Genomic DNA, 22,612 nt, shown 5'->3' on the forward strand with positions numbered 1-22,612 from the left:
CAATTTTCAGCTCAGGAAAAAAAAAAAAATCCAGTCACACAAAAGAAGAAACATTGACTCTACCCACCGCAGGTGATGCCCAGAAAAATCACACTGCAGATGTTCCCCCTTCCCACAGCTCCCCCCCACCTCTCCTACACGCCACACCCCCACCCCCCACCCCCCACCCCCGACTCCAGGATATTTTGCCTATAATAGCCAATGGGTCTCAAGCTAAAGCCCCAGTTGCAAACTTCTCTTCAGGGATAATGCATTAGTTACTTGTCCAACAGCTGTGATTAAAACTCCACGACCAAGGTAACTTAGAAAAGAACAGAGCCGTTTTGGGCTTAGAGCTGTAGACAGAGTCCGTGCTGGAGCAGAGGTAGCAAGTGGTGAGCGCGGTGGTGGCGGTCAGTTAAAACAGCAGGTGCATCTCGGCTACAAACCGGAAGTGGAGGGAGCTACAAACCGGAAGTGGAGGGGGCTACCAGGGAACGGCATATGGCTCTGGAAACTTCAAAGCAACCATCCTGTGGCACACCTTCTCCACTCAGGTCGCACCTTCTCATCTTCCCCAAATGGCTCTGTGGACTGACTTCTGAGCCTAGGGAGTCTTTGCGTGGTTTTATTGTCCTGAGTGCTGCAGGCACAATATGTCTGTGTTCTTCTGGGTGCTGGGGGACACAGTACTTACTACCTGCCTCATCCTGAGTGCTCAGAGCACAGCGTTGCCTGCATCATCCTGGGCGCTGTGGAAACTGTAAACCAAGCTCCCTTGTACCGTCACTTGCTGGTATCTAGTCTCTCCACTTTCAAAAGTTGGTGTAAGTGTTGGAAAGCGCTTTCTGTTTAGATCTGCCTGCTACTCTGATAGTCATTGTCCTCCCAGGTTCCCCAAAGCAAAATTAATTTGGCAAAACAAGTCGGTTGTTGTTCCACGCGTAGCTATGGTAATAGAGAAATTAGGTTTTTAATTAAGGGTGAGGAGGGATGAGAGAGTAGTAGACAAACAAACGCCCCCGTGGCTGGAGGCAGGAGGGACACCGCAGACTTCTCTCACTGTGTAGCATCCTCTGCTTTAGCACAGTCTGTGGCTTAAGACAGCCAATCCAAGAGCCTGGGCGACAGGTGACTTCTGCCTTGGAGGTTAGTCTCCATCCACATGGCATGCACTCATTCGCTTATAGGGGGTGTGGTGCTGGGGTCACTGTTTGACAGGCAAGAAAGCTGAGGTGCAGAGAGGCTGCACAGATGGGTACCCCAAGGGTCAGCATTCAAGTGCAGATGGTTCGATTCCGGGATGCTGAGGCTCCGCCCTCTATTCACTTCCAGGACATGAGGGTGTCCAGAGTATTTGTGATTAACCTTTATTCTTTGAAATTATGATGTCATTCTTGATTATTACATGTTAATTAAAGGAAAGGGGGGAAATAGAACAGAAAAGGAAAAAATAAGAAAATACAAAAAGAGAGAGAGAGAGAGAGACAGGAAGATGGGCACACTGGGCAGTGGTGGCCACATGACAGGGAGACGGACACACTGGGCAGTGGTGGCCACACGGTGGGAAGATGGAATACATGGCTAAAGCGATTGCTGTGCAGGTAAGGGGACGAGAGTTCATAATTTAGATACCAGAACCCACAGATCTGCTGTGGCTCACTTGTAATTGCAGCCTTGGATGGGGGAGACAGGGCTAGATGCCCAAACAAGCTGGGTAGCTAGAGAGACCTTATCTGCAACATCTGAGTCTGATGAAGAGATTCTGTGTCAAAAGAAACCGTGGAAACTGGAGAGATGGCTCAGGGTTAAGAGCAATTTCAGCTCTTGCAGAGGACCTGGGTTTGATTCTCAGCACTCATGGGTACGTAACTCCAGCTCCAGGGATCTGACGCCCTCTTCTGGCTTCTATAGCACCACACCCTGGCACGTGTGTGTGTGTGTGTGTGTGTGTGTGTGTGTGTGTGTGTGTGTGTGTGTGCCTGCCCGTGTATGCATATTTAGAGGCCAGAATGCGTGCACACATAAAATATACATTTAAAAAAATCTTAGAAGGAGGCGAAAGAAAGATTGAAGATGTTCCCTGATACCAACCTTGGGCCTACACACACAACACACACCCAAATCTACACACTTATATCATGCACACTACGCAAGCACAAAAGGAGAGCCCTCAGGAGTGGGCCAAAATAAAAGTGGGGGGACGGAAACACTGGATACACACCCCCAGATACTGATGAGAGCCTTTTGGCAGCCACCATACAGCATTCTAGGTGCATGCTGCTTTCTTCAGCATAAACAAGGTTGTATGTGCATCCGTGGTTTCCCATGCTGCTCAGCATCCTCCGTAACAATAATAATAATAATATCTGAGGCAGTGCTCGCAAATACTTTGTGTATAGTCTCATTTGAGTCTTACATCAGTAATCACAGGATGCTTTGGGTTTTGTTTTATTGTTTGTTTGTTTTGGGGGTTGTTGTTGTTGATGATGATGATGTTTTGAGGCAGGCTCTCACCATGTAGCCCAGGCTAGTCTTGAACACTTGACTCTATTGCTTCAACCACTTGAGTGCACGGATTACAGGTGCACACCACGTGCCTGACCATAGCAGGTCATTTTATTACAATATTGATTCACAGTTGAAGAAACTCAGGCTTGAAGATGTAAATTAACACAACCCAAGTCTCTTAGCAATGGAAGTAACGGCCCAGGGCTGGAGAGATGGCACAATGGCTAAGAGCGCTCGCCGCTCGTGCAGATTCCACCTCGGGTGGCTCACACTCGCCGCTCTTGCAGATTCCACCTCGGGTGGCTCACACTCGCCGCTCTTGCAGATTCCACCTCGGGTGGCTCACACTCGCCGCTCATGCAGATTCCACCTCGGGTGGCTCACACTCGCCGCTCTTGCAGATTCCACCTTGGGTGACTCACACTCCACACCTGTAACTAGTTCCAGGGCATCTGATGGCCTCTTCTGACCTCCTTGGGCACGGCGGACATATGCATATGGCTCCCACCCACACATATAAACATAATTAAAAATAACTTTAAAATATAATTTAAAAGAAGAGCTGAAACTTGATCCTTGTGTCTTAAAAGTCTGATATTCTTGGGTTTTGTCATTGTTTGGGGGTTTGCTTCATTTTGCCCCTTGAATAGAAAACTCAGAATATTTATTTTTAAGTGTTCCAGGTTCTATAATAAATGGTGTAAATTTCCTATTCTATAAATTGGATACAAGGTTTATATACTTTTCCATCACTTCACCCTTGCAGAATTGTTTTCAGGATCTGGGGAGATGGTTCAGTGCTTACCCAGGTTGAATTCCCAGCCCCTACATGGCACCTCCCAATTGTCTGTACCTCCAGTTCCAGGAGACTGGCCAGTGCCCTTGTCTGCCTCCTCAAGGACCAGCACACAGGGTACACAAACAGATAGACTGCACCCACACAGAAAGTCATGAAATAAAAGATTCTGAGGGCCAGTCATGGTGTCGCATGCCTGTAATCCCAGCACTCAGGAGGCAGAGGCAGGAGGGTCTCTGTGAGTTCAAGGCCAGCCTGGTCTACAAAGTGAGTCCAGGACAGCCAAGGCTACACAGAGAAACCCTGTCTCGGAAAAACCAACAACAACAACAACAACAACAACAACTTTTAGTCCTCATACTTACTCAGCAAGTGCTTTACCCTCAGAGCCGTCTCTGTAGCCTGTCTCCCCTGAGAAGGATGGGTATCTTCTGTCGGTTAGAGGCTTCCCTAGCTGTGGTACAGAAAGACAGCACCAAAGCACTCCGTGTCCAGAGACGGCTCCAGGAGTAACGAGGCCCTTCCTCAAGGTGGGGTGGCCTTCCTTCCCTGGGGTCACTGACCCTTTAGAGGCCTTTTTGTGCAGCCCACACTCTGGCCCATCTCTGCACCAAGCCAGTGATGGGCGGGCCAGGAAAATATGCTTGTGTCTGGTAAAAGTTGTTCAGCTGGGAACTTGACTACAGCGTTGCTATGGCAACCAGAGCAAATGCACTAAGAGGGAAGCCATACACCTCGTGGGAGTACGGGATGTGTGTGCATGTGTGCCCACGAGTGTGTGTGTGGTACAGGGGTGGGGGGGGGTGGGAGAACAACACAACATTCTCATCAAGAAGAGGCCAGCCACTCCACACAAGGCCCCTGGATTGTACCTTAAACCAGCTGCCTTCGTTCCCACTTGGGTGCTACCCCAGGCAATTTAGAGACAGCATGAGGCCAATCCTTTTGAAATTGTCTAGATTAACTCCGTGCCTGTGGAAATCCTCCCCTGAGTGCTTCTCCTCGTTTCGTGGAAGCTTCTTTTTTTTTATGATGCCTCGGCCCGAGTAGCTTTGCAGGAAGCCGTACACCCAGGCACGCTGAGCCTGCTCACTGGAAGGTGCTGCTAATGGCAGGGAACCACTGTGCTGCTAATAAGAGTGAATTTATCTTTGAATGTTAATTTACTTGATCTCCTTAAAGGGGTCTAGGATTTCCAAAAGGTGTCTCACACAGTGCTCATAAAAATTTTTCTTTTTGCAACCTTAGAACCTTTTCCTACAATTAAGGAATTTTTTTTTTCTTTTTACCCACCAGGCATGGTTGTGCATACCTGTAATCCCAGCTCTCAGGAGGTTGAGGCAGAAGGTGAGTTCAAGGCCAACGTGGACTCTATGGTAAGACCATATGGTATCATTAAAAAAAACTTTAAAAGTTTTATATGTTTGAGTGGTTTTACTTAATATAAACTTTTTTTTCAATGAAGGAAATTAGGCCCAGAGTCAAGCATGCTCTCCCACCTAGCTATGTACCCCCTGCAATACTTATTTTAAATTTTTAAGTGGAAAAGTCTAAATTATGTGTAACTGGAAAAAAAGTGTAAGAGATACTAGAGAGTTGAGATTTGACACATCTGAGAAAAAAAAGTGACACACTATACAAAACCTCTTTTCTCAGAACCTGGCGACCAGGGCGTGTTGGGTCTCTGTACAACCATTTTTAGTGGGCTTACCCACCGAGCATCCATTCCAATGTCAGCACATGTGCCGCCGAGGGGAGGGAGGGAGGCACCGCTGAACGCTCACAGTAGCATCGCGAGGTGGATAGGGAGATGTCAGTAGTAAGTGAAGACTGGGTAGAAGTTACCTAAGTCATAGGGGAACCACGGAGCGTGGGCTGTGCCGGCCAGGCTGGGGCCTCACAGAGACGTCTGCCTGGGCCAAGAAAGAAAGGTCGGGGAGGAAGGGTTCGTGCTCCAAGACAGTACAGCAGCTCTTCCCAGCTGTCGCCTTTCTTGGCTCCTGACCTTCTCCTCCCAGCATCTCTTAGAGGGATTACTTCCTGTGGGTCAGAAGACAGTCTTCCTTCCTTTCTTCTCCCCTCCCCCCCTCGTCCCCATTTCTTTATTTCTGGATTGTTTATTTTTGCTTTGGACGGTTCAGGTATTTCTGTGTTTTTGGTTTTGATACAAGGTCTCACATTATAACCCTAGATGGCCTGGAACTCACTATGTAGCCCAGGCTGGCCTCAAACTCTTGACCTTACTGTCTCAGCTTGCGGGCTGCTGGGGTTACAGGCATGCACCTCCATCACGCTCAAGGAAAAAAAAAATCTGTCTCATTACTCCAAAATTCAGAAATTGTTGCTCAGGCCTCATACTGGGTTTCTGGTCACCTTGAAGTCTAGGCTGTCAAAAGCCTCGTCTCTGAGGCAGGACCTCTGCCTCGAGCCCCAAAGCCCGAATCAGAGCAGAGCCCGCCCAGCGCTGGTTTGCTTCAGGCCGTTCTGTGAGATAATAAACCTCAGCCTCCTCGTTGACGTCTAATTTTAGCAGCAGAGGTGCTGTTGCTTGGAGTGAGTGAGCCTCAGTGAGGACGCTCCGATTCCAATTCCAAATATTATTTATTCCTACACACACATCTAAGAGGAGTGAAATGATTAGCTATCTCTGTGAGGAAATATTAATTGCATTTCTAAAAAACAAAATGTGCTAATAATATCTGAACTATTCAAATGTAGTGAAACGCCAAGTGCCGTTCAACACTGCTTTTTACAAGAGTGCCATCTGTGTGTGTGTGTGTGTGTGTGTGTGTGTGTCACACGTACGTGTGTACATGTGATGTGCATGCATGTCTAAGAGGCCATGAAGGATGAGTGACTGCAAACCAAAGGCCTGAGAGAAGAGTCAGCGCCTGGGCTGAGGTGAAGATTGCTGGGGTCAGGTCAGGCAGGGAAGAGAAGAGGACAAGCAGGCAGGCAAGGTGGAGAGAGAGGCTCTGCAGGGTTGTCTCAACAGAAGATGGCAGGGGAGGGGAGTGGGGGCAAGAGTGGGCCAAAGCGAGGATGGGAGGTGACAGTGATGCACCTTCAAGCTCAGCCTGAGAGCTTGGCCACCGCCCTCTGGGTGCTGGGTTAGCCTTCCCACTGCTGTGCCCTCTGCTCATGAAGATGCAAATGCACCTGTCCAGAGCCAGCCCAGGGTCATTCAAGGCTAAAAGAATCTACTGGCTGAGGCAAAATTCTGAAGCCCCATTCCAAAGCTAAACTTCCTTATTTCAGCCTCTGCATAACTTCCTCATTCCGACCTCTGCATAACCTCCTCCTTTCGACCTCTGCAGATGTTGTTTAGCCGGGACCTTCCAAGAGATAGTTAGCTAAAGTAAGATAGGAATTGTTTCAAGATGAATCACAGGATGTTCCCCTGCTGAGATCACCTGGAGACATTCTCAGACCCCCCCTACTGCTCGGCTCCTGCTTCCACCCCATATAAGCTTTTGCTTTTGATTCAATAAAGAAGACCTTGATAGGAGTTCTACTTGGTCTCGGTCTCCTTCTTTCTCGTCCCATCTTTTCAGGTATGGCTCCCCTCGCGACCCCATAATTACTGGTCCTGCTGGACGGGACACGTGGCGCCCAACGTGGCCACGAGGTACGAGCCCTCTACCACGACAGAGACCCTTCGTGGGAAATAGTTCAGAAACGCCGCGGTCAAGTATCTCGCCGAGGTCAAAAGTACCTCCGATCGTCTCGGGTGCGGGCCTGCTGCTCACAGGACCTCTCCGCACTTAGGTAAGTGTTCATCTCTGTCAATAAGATGGGTTAAAGTCTCTCAAAGGAGGCGTAATTTATTCGCCACCTTAAAATTTTTCTCAGGGAAAGAGGAGTTAGAGTTAAAAAAGCCCTTGTACGCATTAGCTTTTCTTACAGAGATTCAAACAGTCCTTCAGGACACAGGGAACTCGGGTATTGCTTTATAATCGTTATGTCAAATTTTATGTCTATGTCTGTAAATTTGTTTACTTTTTAAAATATTGTTTCATTTTTCTATGTCTTGATAGAGGGCTAAGCTTTACTCGCTGGCCAATTTTCTAAAACAGTGCAGCACAACATGGCACACACAGCCTATGGGGCAGTAAGAGTATTGCCTCTGAGGCAGGAGCAGACCTGCCCTTTCCAGGGCCTGAACCCAGACACAGTGGCTGCCTGTGGGGCTTGCCTCTTACAGAACAGGCATGGCTGCAAACATGTGACAAGTTGAAAAAGCACGGTCTAAGAAATAGGGTTTATTGCCTAAAACTTAGAATTTTCTTGCTTAATTTTTTTGCTTGTAAGTGACTAACAGTTTTTCAAATTGGTCTAGCAAATAGAGTTAATTCCAAATTCCTTAGCTACAAGGTGTTTATAATTTTCTTGTTTATTTGCTTAATGTTTACTTGAAATATTTCTAAAAATTTTTAGATTCTCAAATAAGAGATATAAAGAAGTTTTGTCCTTGGAAACAAACATTTACAGCTGAGAGTTTCCAGCTTAGATCCAACTAACTAAACAAGTCCAGGGCTAATATTTCCTTGAGCCAGATAATTTTACAGAAACTGCTCCTAGTTATCTGTGGGCTTGACTCCTACAGAACAGAGATGGCTACAGACACGTGGCTAGTTGGAGAGGCGGAACTAGGAGGCTGATAGAGTTCTAAACTAGGCTAGGGAATGTAGTTAACTACCTAGGACTTAGAATTTTTTGTTTTCCTGATTAGTTTTTGTTTGAGATGTTTAAAATTTTTTTTACTAAAATTAGAATAAAACAATTAAACAAGTCATGGTGGCACATGCCTTTAATCCCAGCACTCGGGAGACAGAGACAAGCAGATCTCTGTGACAGGGCATGGTGGTGCACACCTTTAATCCTAACACTTGGAGATTAACAGAGACAGAACTCTTAAATTTCAACCTGATCTCCACAGAGCGTGATCTACTGATAAGCTAATTTTCTTACAAAGATGTAAGTTTTTAAACTTATATTAGACTTAAGGATTGTTTTTTCACTGTATCCCCTGCACCCCAGGCAGATAAGATCTCTTGGAGAAGTGATGCCCCTGTCTGGGTAGACCAGTGGCCCCTGACACCCCCTAAATTACAGGCTGCCCTAGCTCATGTTGAATCTGCCATTAACAACCAAAATATCTCCTTTTTTGACCCTACTAAACCCTTACAATTCATTGTCCTTCCCACCCCTTTTACACCCACGGGGGTGTTTTGGCAGGGCGCCCCCCTTTACTGGGTACACCTCCCTTCGGAATCGTCTAAGGTTCTTGCCACCTACCCATCTCTGGTGGCCCAGCTCATAAAGGATGGCCGCTTACAATCGAGAAAAACCTTTGAAAAAGACCCTGACATTTTGATCCTCCCCTATACCCCAGCTCAGATTAATTGGCTATTTATCAATTCTGATATCTGGGCCATTAATTGCATAGATTTTCAAGGCAAAATCGATAACCATTATCCCCCCGATAGGTTGCTTCAATTCCTTTACAAAATGCCTATTATTTTCCCTAAAAGGACGAAATTGTCCCCTATCTCCCAGGCTAGTTTAGTTTTTACGGATGGATCTTCTAATGGTATAGCAGCTTATTCCATTGATGGAGTGACCACTCGTGTGTCTTCCCCTTTTCTTTCGGCACAGCTAGTTGAGTTATATGCTATAATACAGGTATTTACAGCCCTCCCAGACCATTCCTTTAACCTATATACCGACAGCGCCTACATTGCCTGTTCGGTCTCCTTGCTAGAAACAGTGCCTCACATAAAACCTACCACTAATGCTGCCCCATTATTTGCGGCATTACAAAGCCTTATCCATCGGCGCACCAAACCCTTTTTTGTTGGACATATTAGGGCTCATTCTGGACTCCCTGGACCTCTTGCCGAGGGAAACCGGTTAGTCGATGCCGCCACCCAGATGGTCGGGTCTATTCAGGTTCAAGATTATCCCTCTGATCTAATTTCCCAAGCCCAACAGGCCCACGCCCTCCACCACCTTAATTCCCAAAGCCTTCGCCACATGTTCTCCATCACTCGGGAACAAGCCCGGGCTATTGTTAAAGAATGCCAGGCATGTGTCACCTTTCTTCCCGAGCCACAAAAGGGAGTCAACCCTTGTGGCCTCATGCCTGGACAGGTCTGACAAATGGATGTTACTCATTTCTCCTCTTTTAAGAAACTTAAGTATATTCATGTGTCTATAGATACTTTTAGTGGATTTATTTGCGCCTCTCCACACGATGGAGAGTCTACTAGAGATGTTATTGATCATGTTTTATATTGCCTTATTGTACGCTGGAGAGTCTACTAGAGATGTTATTGATCATGTTTTGTATTGCCTTACTGTTGCCCCCAAACCCTTTACCTTAAAGACTGATAACGGCCCTGGGTATACAAGCTCTGCCTTCAAGTCCTTTTGTGCCCAACTGCAGATTAAACATGTTACGGGGATACCTTACAATCCCCAAGGACAAGGAATTGTCGAGAGGGCCCACCAGACACTTAAAGCAATGCTTAATAAATTACAGTTTTCCAAAGGAATCCTATATCCCTCTACAGCAGGGCCTCGCCTGCTTCTCAATCATGCATTGTTCGTCCTAAATTTTCTACAAAAGGATGATCTTGGCCATTCGGCGGCCGATCGCCTTTGGCACTCTTCCACCTCCTCCACCTATGCCAAGGCTCTGTGGAAGGATCCACTGACCCACCAATGGCATGGACCCGACCCAGTCCTTATTTGGGGCAAAGGTCATGCCTGCATTTATGATCAGAAAGAACAAAATGCGCGCTGGTTACCTGAGCGCCTAATCAAACCTTTTAACCCCCCTCTCCCAGGGAACTCCCCTGAGGAAAAGATGTAATTGTGCTCTTTTTTAGGATAAAAAAGATACCGCCGATTCATCATGTTGCTACTCACCGCGTCGCTCCTTTGCCTCTGCCTTCCTGAAGTGATTCTCGCCGCATTCCTGCGCCAACCTCAGCCTTATACAATCTATAATTTTACCTGGGCCATTATTAACCAAGCGGGAGATATTGTTAATTCCTCCTCCTCTCAGGGCATTAACCCCCAATGGCCCGATTTACATGTTGACCTCTGTGCCCTGGCCCTGGGAGGCCCCTCTTCTTGGGGCGTGGAAGACATTATTTGGCCTAAGGCTCCCGAGGAGACGCCCCCTTTCTCTCGCTCGGTTGGTGGTCCCAGCCCCGGCTGCCGTAATGTCCTGGAGCGCATCATGCTCCACAAAACCTTACACCAGGATGGGATTGCTTGGGCCGGAGGACTCTATGTTTGCCCGGGACCCTCTCATCGGCCCCGTCCTGATAACCACCGCTGTGGTGGGGCCCAAGACTTTTACTGTGCCGCTTGGGGATGTGAGACTACGGGAGATACCTATTGGAAACCTTCATCTTCTTGGGATTATATAACTGTTAAAAGAAAGGATCTCCCAGAGACAGTTGACCCCTCTGGCACACGTGACTGTAGTAATTGGTGCAACCCCCTTGTGATTACTTCCTCGATTAACAGTTTATTCTACAGACGAATTTCTCAACTTCTGGACTCCTCCGGGTACACCATCCAGAGTCAAACGCGAGCCCATTACAGCCGCAACCATCGCGGTTCTACTGGGGCTCGGGGCTGTCGGGGCCGGGACGGGCATTTCATCTTTAGTGATCTCCAATCAAAACTATCACCAGCTTAGTGCAGCCATAGATAAGGATATTGCTGAAATACAGGTTGCTATGGCAGCTTTAAAGGATTCGCTTTCCTCCCTTGCAGAAGTGGTACTGCAGAATAGGAGAGGGCTAGATTTGCTGTTTTTACAACAAGGGGGATTATGCGCAGCACTCAAAGAAGAATGCTGTTTCTATACCGATAAAACTGGGATCGTAGAAGATAGCATGAGGAAGGTCAGAGAAAGTCTAGAAAATCGCAAGCGGGAGCGAGATAGAGCTGAATCCTGGTATAAAAACTGGTTTTCTGCTTCCCCTCTTCTGACTACCCTCCTTCCTTCGCTGCTGGGACCTCTTATAGGGTTCTTGTTACTAATATCTTTTGGACCATGGGCTTTCAGAAAGATTACTGACTTTGTCAAACGCCAAATAGATTCTGCCATACAGGGACCCACCCATGTGGAAGTTCATTACCACAGGCTCGAACCACCTGACCCCGAGGCAGAAGACTGTGCCGTCCTTGATAATGCGGCTAAAAGTGGCCTCGACTTCAACAAGCTGAGACCTAAGGGCTTCAGTCGATTGTTCACTTGAGAGGGTGCGAGGCTAAGCACTGCAGGGAACCATGCCAGACATCTCGGTAGGTTCCTGAGGAGCAAGCCTGGCTGCATATAGGCTGACGCGCATAAAGGATGTTACTATCCTTTTCCTGTCCTCCGCAAACGCGTCTGGGAGGTTGGGGACATGTGTGACCTGAAAAAATGGCCATGCAGTGACCTCTTAACGCAACGCCCATCTTCAGGAGGGTCAGGCCTCTACTCCCCCCTCTCTCTCTCTCTCTCTGCTTCTATTTAATAAAGAAGGGGCAGATGTCCGGAGCCAGCCCAGGGTCATTCAAGGCTAAAAGAATCTACTGGCTGAGGCAAAATTCTGAAGCCCCATTCCAAAGCTAAACTTCCTTATTTCAGCCTCTGCATAACTTCCTCATTCCGACCTCTGCATAACCTCCTCCTTTCGACCTCTGCAGATGTTGTTTAGCCGGGACCTTCCAAGAGATAGTTAGCTAAAGTAAGATAGGAATTGTTTCAAGATGAATCACAGGATGTTCCCCTGCTGAGATCACCTGGAGACATTCTCAGACCCCCCCTACTGCTCGGCTCCTGCTTCCACCCCATATAAGCTTTTGCTTTTGATTCAATAAAGAAGACCTTGATAGGAGTTCTACTTGGTCTCGGTCTCCTTCTTTCTCGTCCCATCTTTTCAGGTATGGCTCCCCTCGCGACCCCGTAATTACTGGTCCTGCTGGACGGGACATGCACCTGCAACCCAGCTGGCCAGATCATTGTCTGTTGCTGCTGGCAAACACCCTGACACAAAACAGTGTAAGGGACAAAAGGGTTTGCTTGGCTAAAGTTCCATGTTTCCGTCCATTTTTGCCAGGTAGTCAGGGTGAGGTCTCCAGGACACAGCCCATCAGTCAAGAGCAGAAAGAGAGAAAACACATCGTGGCTTGCTAGCTTTCTTCAGTCCTGTAATTCAGAGCCCTGCCCCGGGATTCGCTCCAGTCACAGCAAGCTCCACCTACATCAGTTAACAATCAAGACGAAGAATGGCCAGATATGCCCACAGGCCCACAGTCAAGGTAATTCCTCAGTAAGGCTCTCTTCCCAGGACACTTCAAGTAGACCTTAAAACTAACCAGCCAAGCCCCTTCCCTTCCAGGAAGTTTCCAGAAAGTGAATTACAGAGGTGTGACATATGGTGTCCTACTGTCCCCTCTCCCAGCACTTACATTCCTGTGGTCCCCAAATCAACCTCCAGCCTCTGACACACACACACACACACACACACACACACACACACACACACACGGTCCAGGAAGACCTATTGGAGAGACCAGCCGAGGAGGCTGCCGCCTGATGGACTCTCTGGATTCAGCTGCTCCTACAATGTGGGGGACAATAACAAACAGGTCGTCTGACAGATATCACCCCAAGTTCCAGTCCACCTTCTCCTGTTGAGTAACACTAACCTGGCTTGAATACCTAATCCTTACCCCTCGGCAGACCCCAGTTCATCCCAGCTAACCATCCTCGCCGACTCAGCAGCCAGGGGTTAGGCTGTCGGCACTCAGCCCTCCCCCGGCAGCACACCAGGTGAGATGCTTCCTAGCTCCTGTCCCAGTAAGAAATGGATCTGCATTACCCCTGGAAGACGGAAGAGATGGAGTGCCAGTGCTGACTGAGGCCTACAAGTAGTCTCCCATGCTTTTCCCTCTCTCCAAAGCCTGCCTAGTACCATGACAGAGTCTTACGACTACACCCAAGCCAGTCATGGTGGCGCACGCCTTTAATCCCAGCACTCGGGAGGTGGATCGCTGTGAGGCCAGGCTGGTCTACAAAGTGAGTCCAGGACAGCCAAGGCTACACAGAAAAATCCTGTCTCAAAAAACAAACAAAAAAAAAAAACTACGCCCAGCCTGTCCTCCAAGAGACCAAGAGACTGTGAGAAGCAAGAGCAGCCGTTGGCAACTCTAGATGGATGAGGTCAACAAGAACTGGCCGAGATGAAGAGAAAAGTGACATGGCAAGAAATATTTATTGTCACGTGGCCTGAAACCCAGGGGTTAGCCCAGGCTAAGCAAGCAATATAGTTATGGTTATTTTCTTGTTGCTGTTGTTGGTGCTGATAGGCTGCGTGGACGCTGCTCACGTGGACCCGGAGTTGCCAGGGGAACAGGAGCTTGACGGGGAAGGTAGAGAGTAGAGCCAGGAAACAGGACATCACCCCCTGTCACGTGACGCCCCTATAGTCCAGGGACCTACAAATTTTTGCTTGTATGCACATCTTTAAAAGGCATTTTCAAAAGCAGTGTACCCTACCACATATTTTTAATCTCGGGGCTAAAAGTTTTCACCATAAATTTAATGTGATTGCAAGGGATATAATTTTCAATTCACTGCAAATATTGACGCTTAGACATAAAACCATCAGTTTTTAATAAAATATTGAAATGAATTTGGAGCTCATAATTATTTTATGCCCATTGCCATCCAATTTAAAATGTATAAATAAAACTCTTTTTAACCATTGGGAAATCTCACCCTTCCTTTTTCTTCTTGAGTTTGTATTTCTCTTCTACTTCTTCCACAAATATTTAACATACTTTAAAATTTAAAATTTAAAAATACCTTATCATTCTGCCACATATTTAAAATACATTAAATGTGGATTTTCTTTTCTTTCTTTCTTTCTTTCTTTTTTTTTTTTTTTGAGTTTTTTGTTTTTGGCTTTTCAAGACAAGGTTTCTCTGTGTAGCCCTGACTGTCCTGGACTCACTTTGTAGACGAGGCTGGCCTCAAATTCACAGATACCTTCCTGCCTCTGCCTCTCGAGTGCTGGGACTAAAGGTGTGCACCACCGTGCCCAGCTAAATGTTCAATCCCAGAACCTATGTAAAGGTGGAAGGAGAAAGCCGACTCCACAAAATTGTCCTCTGACCTCCACGTGCTGTACCACGTGTGCCTACAGCTCTCTCTCTCTCTCTCTCTCTCTCTCTCTCTCTCTCTCTCTCTCTCTCTCACACACACACACACACACACACACACACACACACACACACACACACACTGTCCTGGCTTGCTTTCTATTGCTGTGATAAACACAATGGCCAAAAGCCACTTTGGGAGGAAAAGTTTATTTGGCGTTTATGTTCCCAGTCACACTCCATCACACAGGAGCAGGAGCGCGCACGCTTCCTTACACAGCACAGGGCCCATGCCTGCCCAGGGAGGGCACCACCCGAATGGCCTAGGTCCCTCCCACATCATATATCAAGAAAATGGCACACAATTTGCCGACAGGCCAATCTGATGGGGGCATTTCCCCAATTGAGGCTCACTTTCCTAGTTGACCCTAATTTGTGTCAAGTGGCCAAAAACTAACCTGCAAAGTAATAACCAATAAAACTCCTTGAAAATTATTTCATCCTTGTAACCTTTAGTCACTTCCTGTTTTAAAATTTGCCCTGGATTAAGCAGCTTCATAATCAATTAACTCTGCATGATAATGCTGCCAGTTCTGATCACTAAAGCATAAAAAGTTAAGCACAATTGAAAATTCATCTTCTAGCGAAATGAAATATGGTCTATCTTTTCATTTGCGTTCAATGAGAGGAGGTAGCATCTGCTAAAAGCTCTGAGTGCAGCTACTGGAGCAGCTAACACCCTGTCAGCAAAGGACAGGGAGGACCAAGTGCTAAGTCCTTCTCGTGGCTCCCGAGGCCAGCACTAGCTACCCTTGGATTACCTCATAAAACGGATTTTCAACTAGCGCGTAGATTAATATACACTACCCTCCCCCCAAACAAGGCAACACGTGATTCTCATTAGCGTACATTAGTGATGATAAGCGTGGGCGCCATGGTGACGCTTTCATAGATGTATAGAACAGGCATTCAGTCACAGTCTCACACGCGCGTGTACACACACACACACACACACACACACACACACGCATTGCCTACTGGTGTCCCTTCCACTTTACCGTCTTTGGCGGAGGGGTAACTGTGACTGTGAACTCTGCCATCTTGACGCGGGCCTGTGAGATGGCCCTCTGGGCACGCCTGTAGGGGATTATATCTCTTGCTCTATCTGGTGGGAAAACCTGTCCACCGTGAGCAGGCCATTCCCTGAGAAGGACATCCTAGACTGTGTAAGAGGAGAGACGGGGCTCTGTGGAGCGTAAGGTGGCAGCCGCTTCCAGTTCCTGCTGCCTTGATGCCCCCACCTTGATTGACGGTGCCTGGAACCAAGAGCTAAAACAAGCCCCGCCCCCACCCCACAGTTTAAGTGATGTTTTTCAGAAGGCTTTTTGGTTTTTGGTTGTTTTTTGTTTTCCTTGTTTGTTTTGTTTTGTTTTTGTTTTTGTGGTTTTTTTTGAGACAGGGCTTCTCTGTGTAGCCTTGACTGTCCTGGACTTGCTTTGTAGACCAGGCTGGCCTCGAAACTCACAGCGATCCACCTGCCTCTGCCTCCCAAGTGCTGGGATTAAAGGCGTGAGCCACCACACCCGGCTTTTCAGAGGGTTTGTATCAGCAACAAGAAAAGGAGCTAAGACAAGGAGCCGCTGCGCTTCACTGGTGTCGCTGACGGGAGTGTGGGGAGGGGCACCTTGCCTGTGGCTACCCCCTGGAGCAAATGTCTCCCTCATTCAACTGAAATTTTTATCTGTGGGTTACACTTGGTGTATCTGAAGAATTGCAACTGTATTGGCAAACCTTGACTTTAAAATTACACGAATCAGTGTCACTGCTGGGGCTTTCCCCTTCAAGCTCAGCACCTCAGACTCTCTATTCAAAACACACCTGCTGGGCCACAGTGTGTCCCGGCTGTCTCCTGCTTTGTCTGACCAGCCTTCCAGTTGCTTCTGCTGCCATTAGACTCTCCTGGAAGGAAAAGGCCTTGGCTGTCACCACGCAGGCCACCCTGTGGCAGAGCAGCCTGATGCTCCTGGGAATACTGTCTCTCTCGTCAGCTTCTCCCTGAGCACAGTCTGTAAGGAGGGGAGCTCTCTCTCCCTCCTTTCTCCCTCTCACATCTTGTGGCACTGAGTTTCATTTTTTTTATTACGTATACACGCCAGAAGAGGGCACCAGATCACATTATACATGGCTGTGAGCCACCATGTGGTTGCTGGGAATTGAACTCAGGACCTCTGGAAGAACAGCCAGTGCTCTTAACCTCTGAGCCATCTCTCCAGCCCCCTGGGTTTCATTTTTGATGCTGGAGTTGAACCCAGGGTCTCACACATGCTGAGTGCCTACACCAACCACCACCTCCCAGACCTTTTTTACTTTTTCATATAAGATGGCAACTTACCAAGTCACTGGGGCAGACCCTAACCTCATCCTAAGATCCAGGCAGATTTAAACTTTGCATCCCCCTGCCTCAGCTGGAAGTAACCAGCATCATGGGACAAAGCTGGCTGAAGCTAGTTCTTTAAAACCAATGCTCAATGTGAGCGGGAAGTTTCTCACGTGGCTCTGGTGACTGCTTTCCAACCCTAGGGCTTCGCAGGCCCCTCTACAGCCTTCAGCATCTGTCTGCCTCACCCTGCCACAGCGGCTTTGCAGAGAGGGCTGGCACTCTCAAGCCCATTTCACAGGTGCACACAGTGGGCTTGCAGGGAGGCCTGGCACTCTCATACCCATTTCACAGGTGCACACAGCAGGCTTGCAGGGAGGCCTGGCACTCTCAAACCCATTTCACAGGTGCACACAGTGGGCTTGCAGAGAGGCCTAGCACTCTCATACCCATTTCACAGGTGCACACAGTGGGCTTGCAGAGAGGCCTGGCATTCTCATACCCATTTCACAGGTGCACACAGTGGGCTTGCAGAGAGGCCTGGCATTCTCATACCCATTTCACGGGTGCACACAGTGGGCTTGCAGGGAGGGCTGGCATTCTCATACCCATTTCACGGGTGCACACAGTGGGCTTGCAGGGAGGGCTGGCACTCTCATACCCATTTCACGGGTGCACACAGTGGGCTTGCAGGGAGGCCTGGCACTCTCAAACCCATTTCACAGATGTGCAGATAAAGCTAGGGTATGGTGGATAGCTGTTCCAGGGCCATAACACTTCAGCCCAGATTGAGACAATATAAATTAGCTATTCAGGAAGAAAGGAAGAGAAGGTGGAGGAAAGGTGAGGAAGGGAGGGAGGAAGTCTTGCTAGGAGGAAATACTTCAGCATAAGAGAGGAAGGCAGATGTGTAATTGTGACATGGAAAACCACATAATGCTATATTTAAGTATAAATTAGAGTGGACTTATTATTTAGTTCTTTTTATTTTTTGTTCTTCAGACAGGGTCTCCCTGCCTATCTTTGGCTAGTCTAGGACTCACTCTGTACGTAGGCTAGCTTGGCCTCAAACTCAGATACAAACCAGCCTCTGTCTCCCAAGTCCTGGGGTTAAACTTGTATGCCACCACACCAGGCAGATTCACTCCTTTTTCTGAAAATCTATTTCTTACTCTGTCCTTTGGAAAGATCTAGAAGTAATGACACTCAGTAAGAGTGAGCACTTCCACTATCCAGCCCCACCCCAGCCCACCCAGCACCCTGACAATGCAGGAAGTGCAAGGACAGAGGAACAAACCACACAGCACAGAGGCAAGCAGCTGAGCCAAGACCCAGGAAAGTCCAGGCCAAGAGCTCAGGGCTTTCCAACAGGGAAGCAGCCTTTAAAAAGTTGGGGGAGGCGAGTGTTGGGTCACTCAGTAAAGGCTTTGGCTGAAGGCTGGAGACTGAAAGTGGCTGTGAGTCACTTGGAAAACGGCTTGTTCTAAGGTGTCAGGGTGCAGGGCACAGACAGCTAGAAAATACTGCAGAGACAATGAGTGAGAAATCCCAGGGCAGACTAGTCACCATTGGGCCCAGGTCACTTGTGAAGATCCTTGTGGCTTAGAAACTAGGTCTTCTCTGTGGTTTGGAACTTTTGAGTGCCTTCCTGGCTGGGCAGCTCAGCAGGTCCTAGTTGCACACAGTGTTCAGGCTCATGTGCAGCCCAGGCAGCCCAGGTCTGCCTCCCAGGCTTCTTTGATGCCTCTGTATTTAAGCTGAGAGTCTCTGGTGCTGGCCTCCTTGCTTGTCCTGTCCTTCCACAAAAACCCGGGTTTCTAAATAGGAAAGTTACCAAACAGGCCACAGGAGCGAGGCCATCATGCTGGGTAGCCCATCCTGTCCTTGCACCAGATCCAGGACTGTGGAAGCACAGGGGGCCCAGTGTGGTGTCTCTGTGGTCCTGGTTATGAGCCCCTTCGACTGTGTAAGACATTGGATTTCCTGGTGAGTCACACATAAGCATCCAAGTGGAGCCGGTGGGTGCATCCCAGGCTCAGTGTGGGTAGAACTCGAGTTACTGCCTAACTTACAAAATAGCCTTCATTCTTGGAATGAAGCTGGTGAGGGGACCCTGGAAACACAGGCTAGGCTGTAATAACTGGCAAGATGGCCTCCTGAGCAGGGCTCTGCCACAAGCCACCCATGCTCTAGAAGGCCGGACACACTTAGGTAAAGAACATTCTAGATTCCCTCAAGCAAATGTATTCTTCACTGGACACTCATGGGAAAGAACAATTGAAAGTGCTGCAATATCTGTTTCCACAGTCAGAGGCCGGAGGGAAGAACAGGCTTGTGTTTTGCCAAGAATCCCTCTGCTCCCTCAGGACTGACTGTCTCTGGCCCTACTCAAGAGGAGCACAGGAGAAAAGAAAGGCACCAAAAATACTGTTCCCCCCACCTCAGGTCAGTGTCAGACTTCTCTTCAAAGGAGGCCAAAGCCCCACCTCGCAGGATTTAAGCAGTAACAATGTAGCAAGACAAAGAACAAGAGTGCCCGGGAGAAACTGCAGGCGGAGTGGAGCACCCCAAACACGGACCGAGTGAAACAAACCGGGAGGCAGGAAGTGGGCCACCCAGAACCAAGCCAGGGTGCCACCACTGAGAAGGGGGTGAGCATGGGCAATCCAAGCCCTGAACCCCAAACAGAGAAGATAATAAACCACCCCAAGCCGGGCGTGGTGGCGCACGCCTTTACTCCCAGCGCTCAGGAGGCAGAGGCCGGAGGATGGCTATGAGTTCAAGAGCAGCCTGGTCTACAGAGTGAGTCCAGGACAGCCAAGGCAACACAGAGAAACTTTGTCTCAAAAAACCAAAACAAAAAACAACAACAACAAAAGCACCCCAGACAGACGGAACTTCCATTTTGGAATATGAGGAGTGTGGAGGGAGTGACAGGGGACGCTGAGTGAGCACTGTGACTGTCAGCACAGGTCCCCCTGGTGCTGTGTGCGCTCAGGAGGCGGGTGTTGCTGCTAAAGGTGACTAGAAGGCAAAAGCTTTGTACAACATAGAGACAAAGGAGAGAGAGAGGGGGGGGGGATTGGAGTCTAAGGTGAAAGCACGGTTCTCTCTGTGGTGTCTGTTGGAATTACTGTGTAGCGTTTTTTACTTTAGGAGGTTTTACTTGGAGGGAGTGTGTTCTTTGTGTCTGGAGAGAGAGTCTCAGCTAGCCTAAGCAGCCCTTGAACTTGCTATGTAGCCAAGGCTGGCCTTGAACTTCTGAACCCTTTAGCTTCCCTCTGACCTCCACACAAGCTCTATGTCATCCTCCCACCCCGCTCCCACCACACACAGCATATAAATAAGTAAACATAAAAGAAATGTTGCATTTGACTCATGTTTAAGGAAGCTTACGATGTTGTGTTGGGACACGTTCATAGCATGGGGCTCTCCGGGAACCAACTGGACACAGCCACAGGGGTGTGAAAATGTGCAGCCTTTTCCATCTGCTGGGGCTGTTGTTTTATACTAGGCACCATGAAAAAAAAATTGCACAGGATGGACCCCAAAACTTGGGTCTTCTCTGTCTCAGATATGGGGCTACCAACACCGTTGTGCTCATCAGCAATGCCCTCCAAACATCAAAGCGGATGCAATAGCTTCCACAGCCCGGCTCCTACACTGCCCCTTGGGAGCATCATGAAGCTGAAGGGAGAAGCCAGCTGTGAGTGAAGAAGCTGCGACACCTGAGGGTGGATGGCTAAGGCGTCAGCTGAGTAAACACTTCCCCGAACGTTTCCCCTCGACCCTCACAGCCTTTATGTGACAATCAACGGTCCCCTTCCACCGTAGGTGCTGACTGTCCACAGAAAGGCTAAGCCAACTCACACAGCCAGCGTGCAGTGGGGCTGGCGACTAGATGCCACCTCCCGGATCTGAGCCATTTGCACTGGGAAGATCTACAGGGCCTTCGCCCTCTGACAACAGTTTTCAAGTGAGTCCCTCGCCTCTCTGGTCTGGGAGGCAAACTCTGGGACCAGATTCTGTGACAGCTGGGAAGGAGAGAAGGGAACCTGGAGAAAAACTTCCTGAAAATGCCCCTTGTCTTTCTAGATCTTTCTTGGAGGAGGGCTGGTTCTTGGCAAACAGTTCTCCAGCAAGCGCCACACACCCCAGCATGCACCTTGTGACGTCCGGCCTGGCCAACAACCTCTCATTTATCCAAACGAGCAGTTGGCAGTGCCAGGGATTCTTGGACCCCTGCTGCGAAGCTCCCTGTACCCACTGCCCCCTGCGCTCCCTCGCTCGGACTCCTCCATTATCTTAACTCCAGACCTGATGCCTGCTACGCCCCAGTGGGAGGCCTGGAAGGAGGGGCCAAGAAGGAGGCTGTTCACTTGGAGCAGACCCAGGCCTGGCCTCTGAGCACAGGGCCCATCCCCACTCAGCACGGAGACTGGGTCCAGCCCTCTCTTCTAAAAGATGGTAGTTTGCCTTGGAACGAGTAGTTCTCACACCCGCCAAGTTCAACACGCAGTGGACACAAACACCACTCTATTCTCAGGAGGCCCCGCCCAAGGCAAGACAGACAGAGCAGTTCATCTAGCGAACACCACAGCGGAGGACAGCCTCGGGTACCCGAAGGTGGTGAGGAGAGAGAGACAGACAGACAGAGAGACACACAGAGAGAGACAGAGACACACACACACAGAGAGAGAAAGAGACAGAGACACAGGGAGAAAAAAAGGGAAGCGGAAGAAGGGAGGGAGGGAGGAAGAGAGGGAGGGAGGGAGGGAGGGAGGGAAGGAGGGAGGGAAGGAGGGAAGGAGGGCCTGCAAACTGAGGATCTTGGGAGGGGTTTGAATTTCTACTCACCTCTTTTTCCATCCAAGTTATTTCCCTTTTGCCTCAAAATAGCCACACAAGGCTTGGTTGAAGCCTTTGTTGTTTTAACTGGTCTTCTTTGGGGGCGGTTTCCAGAGGCAGCCAGAGCCTCAGAGTGAGGCGAGCTCTCCCACACCACTCCCTGTCACCAAACGCCAGACAGCAGAGCCCAGAACGCCCTTCCCCGACCCTGGGTTACATAGCCTCTCTCCAGAGGGAAAGGCACCAGCTCAGAAGTCAAGCAGGCCAGGGAGATGGCTCACGGGGAAAAGGCACTTGCCGCACAAATGGGAGGACTTAATGTGGGTTCCCCAGAGCCCAGATAACGCCGGACACAGTAGCTCATGTCTGCACTCAATGGCACACTGGAAGGCAGAGACAAGAGGGTCCATGGAAGGCTTGGGGCTGGTTATCCTGATGTGCACAGCGGGAACAAGAGGCCCTCTCTGAAATAAGGTGTGGACCTACACTCAAGAGTCCCCTCTGACCCCCACATGCTGCTGTGTCACATGTATGCTGGCCCTCACACAAAGATACACATGCGCATCATATGTACACGTCTGAAACTTTATAGTGTTTTGTTTTACGCACATGGGTCTTTTGCCTGCGTGAACGTCTGTGCACTTCTTCTGAGCCTGATGCCAGTAGAGGCCAGAAGCAGGTGTCTGACTCGTTGGCGCGGGGTTACAGACGGGTATGAGCCACCACATGCAAACTGAAGTTGAAAGAGGAGCAGAGCTCTCAGCCCCCGAGCCATCTCTCCAGCCCCCCACCCCACCCCAACCCCCATACGGAGCCTTGTAAGAGAGATCTGTCACCATCGCTGGAACCCAGGAGAAAGCCCTCTTAGGTTCCCTAGCCTCTGCGTGGCAAGACCTTAGGGGAGAGAGAGGCCGCTCAGCAGAGAC

The 22,612-nt window shown here is 49.0% G+C and overlaps 1 long non-coding RNA gene across 1 annotated transcript; it reads left to right on the plus strand.

Annotated features, from left to right (window-relative positions):
- Nucleotides 1–414: 414 nt before the first annotated feature.
- LOC311580517 lies at nucleotides 415–12,796 on the plus strand. Its single transcript, XR_014773487.1, has 3 exons — nucleotides 415–806; nucleotides 4,583–4,662; nucleotides 12,415–12,796. It is a non-coding gene; the product is annotated as an uncharacterized lncRNA (long non-coding RNA).
- Nucleotides 12,797–22,612: the final 9,816 nt, after the last annotated feature.

Source organism: Acomys minous (genome assembly GCF_964271855.1).
Source record: "Acomys minous genome assembly, chromosome: 13".
Lineage (NCBI taxonomy): Eukaryota > Metazoa > Chordata > Mammalia > Rodentia > Muridae > Acomys > Acomys minous.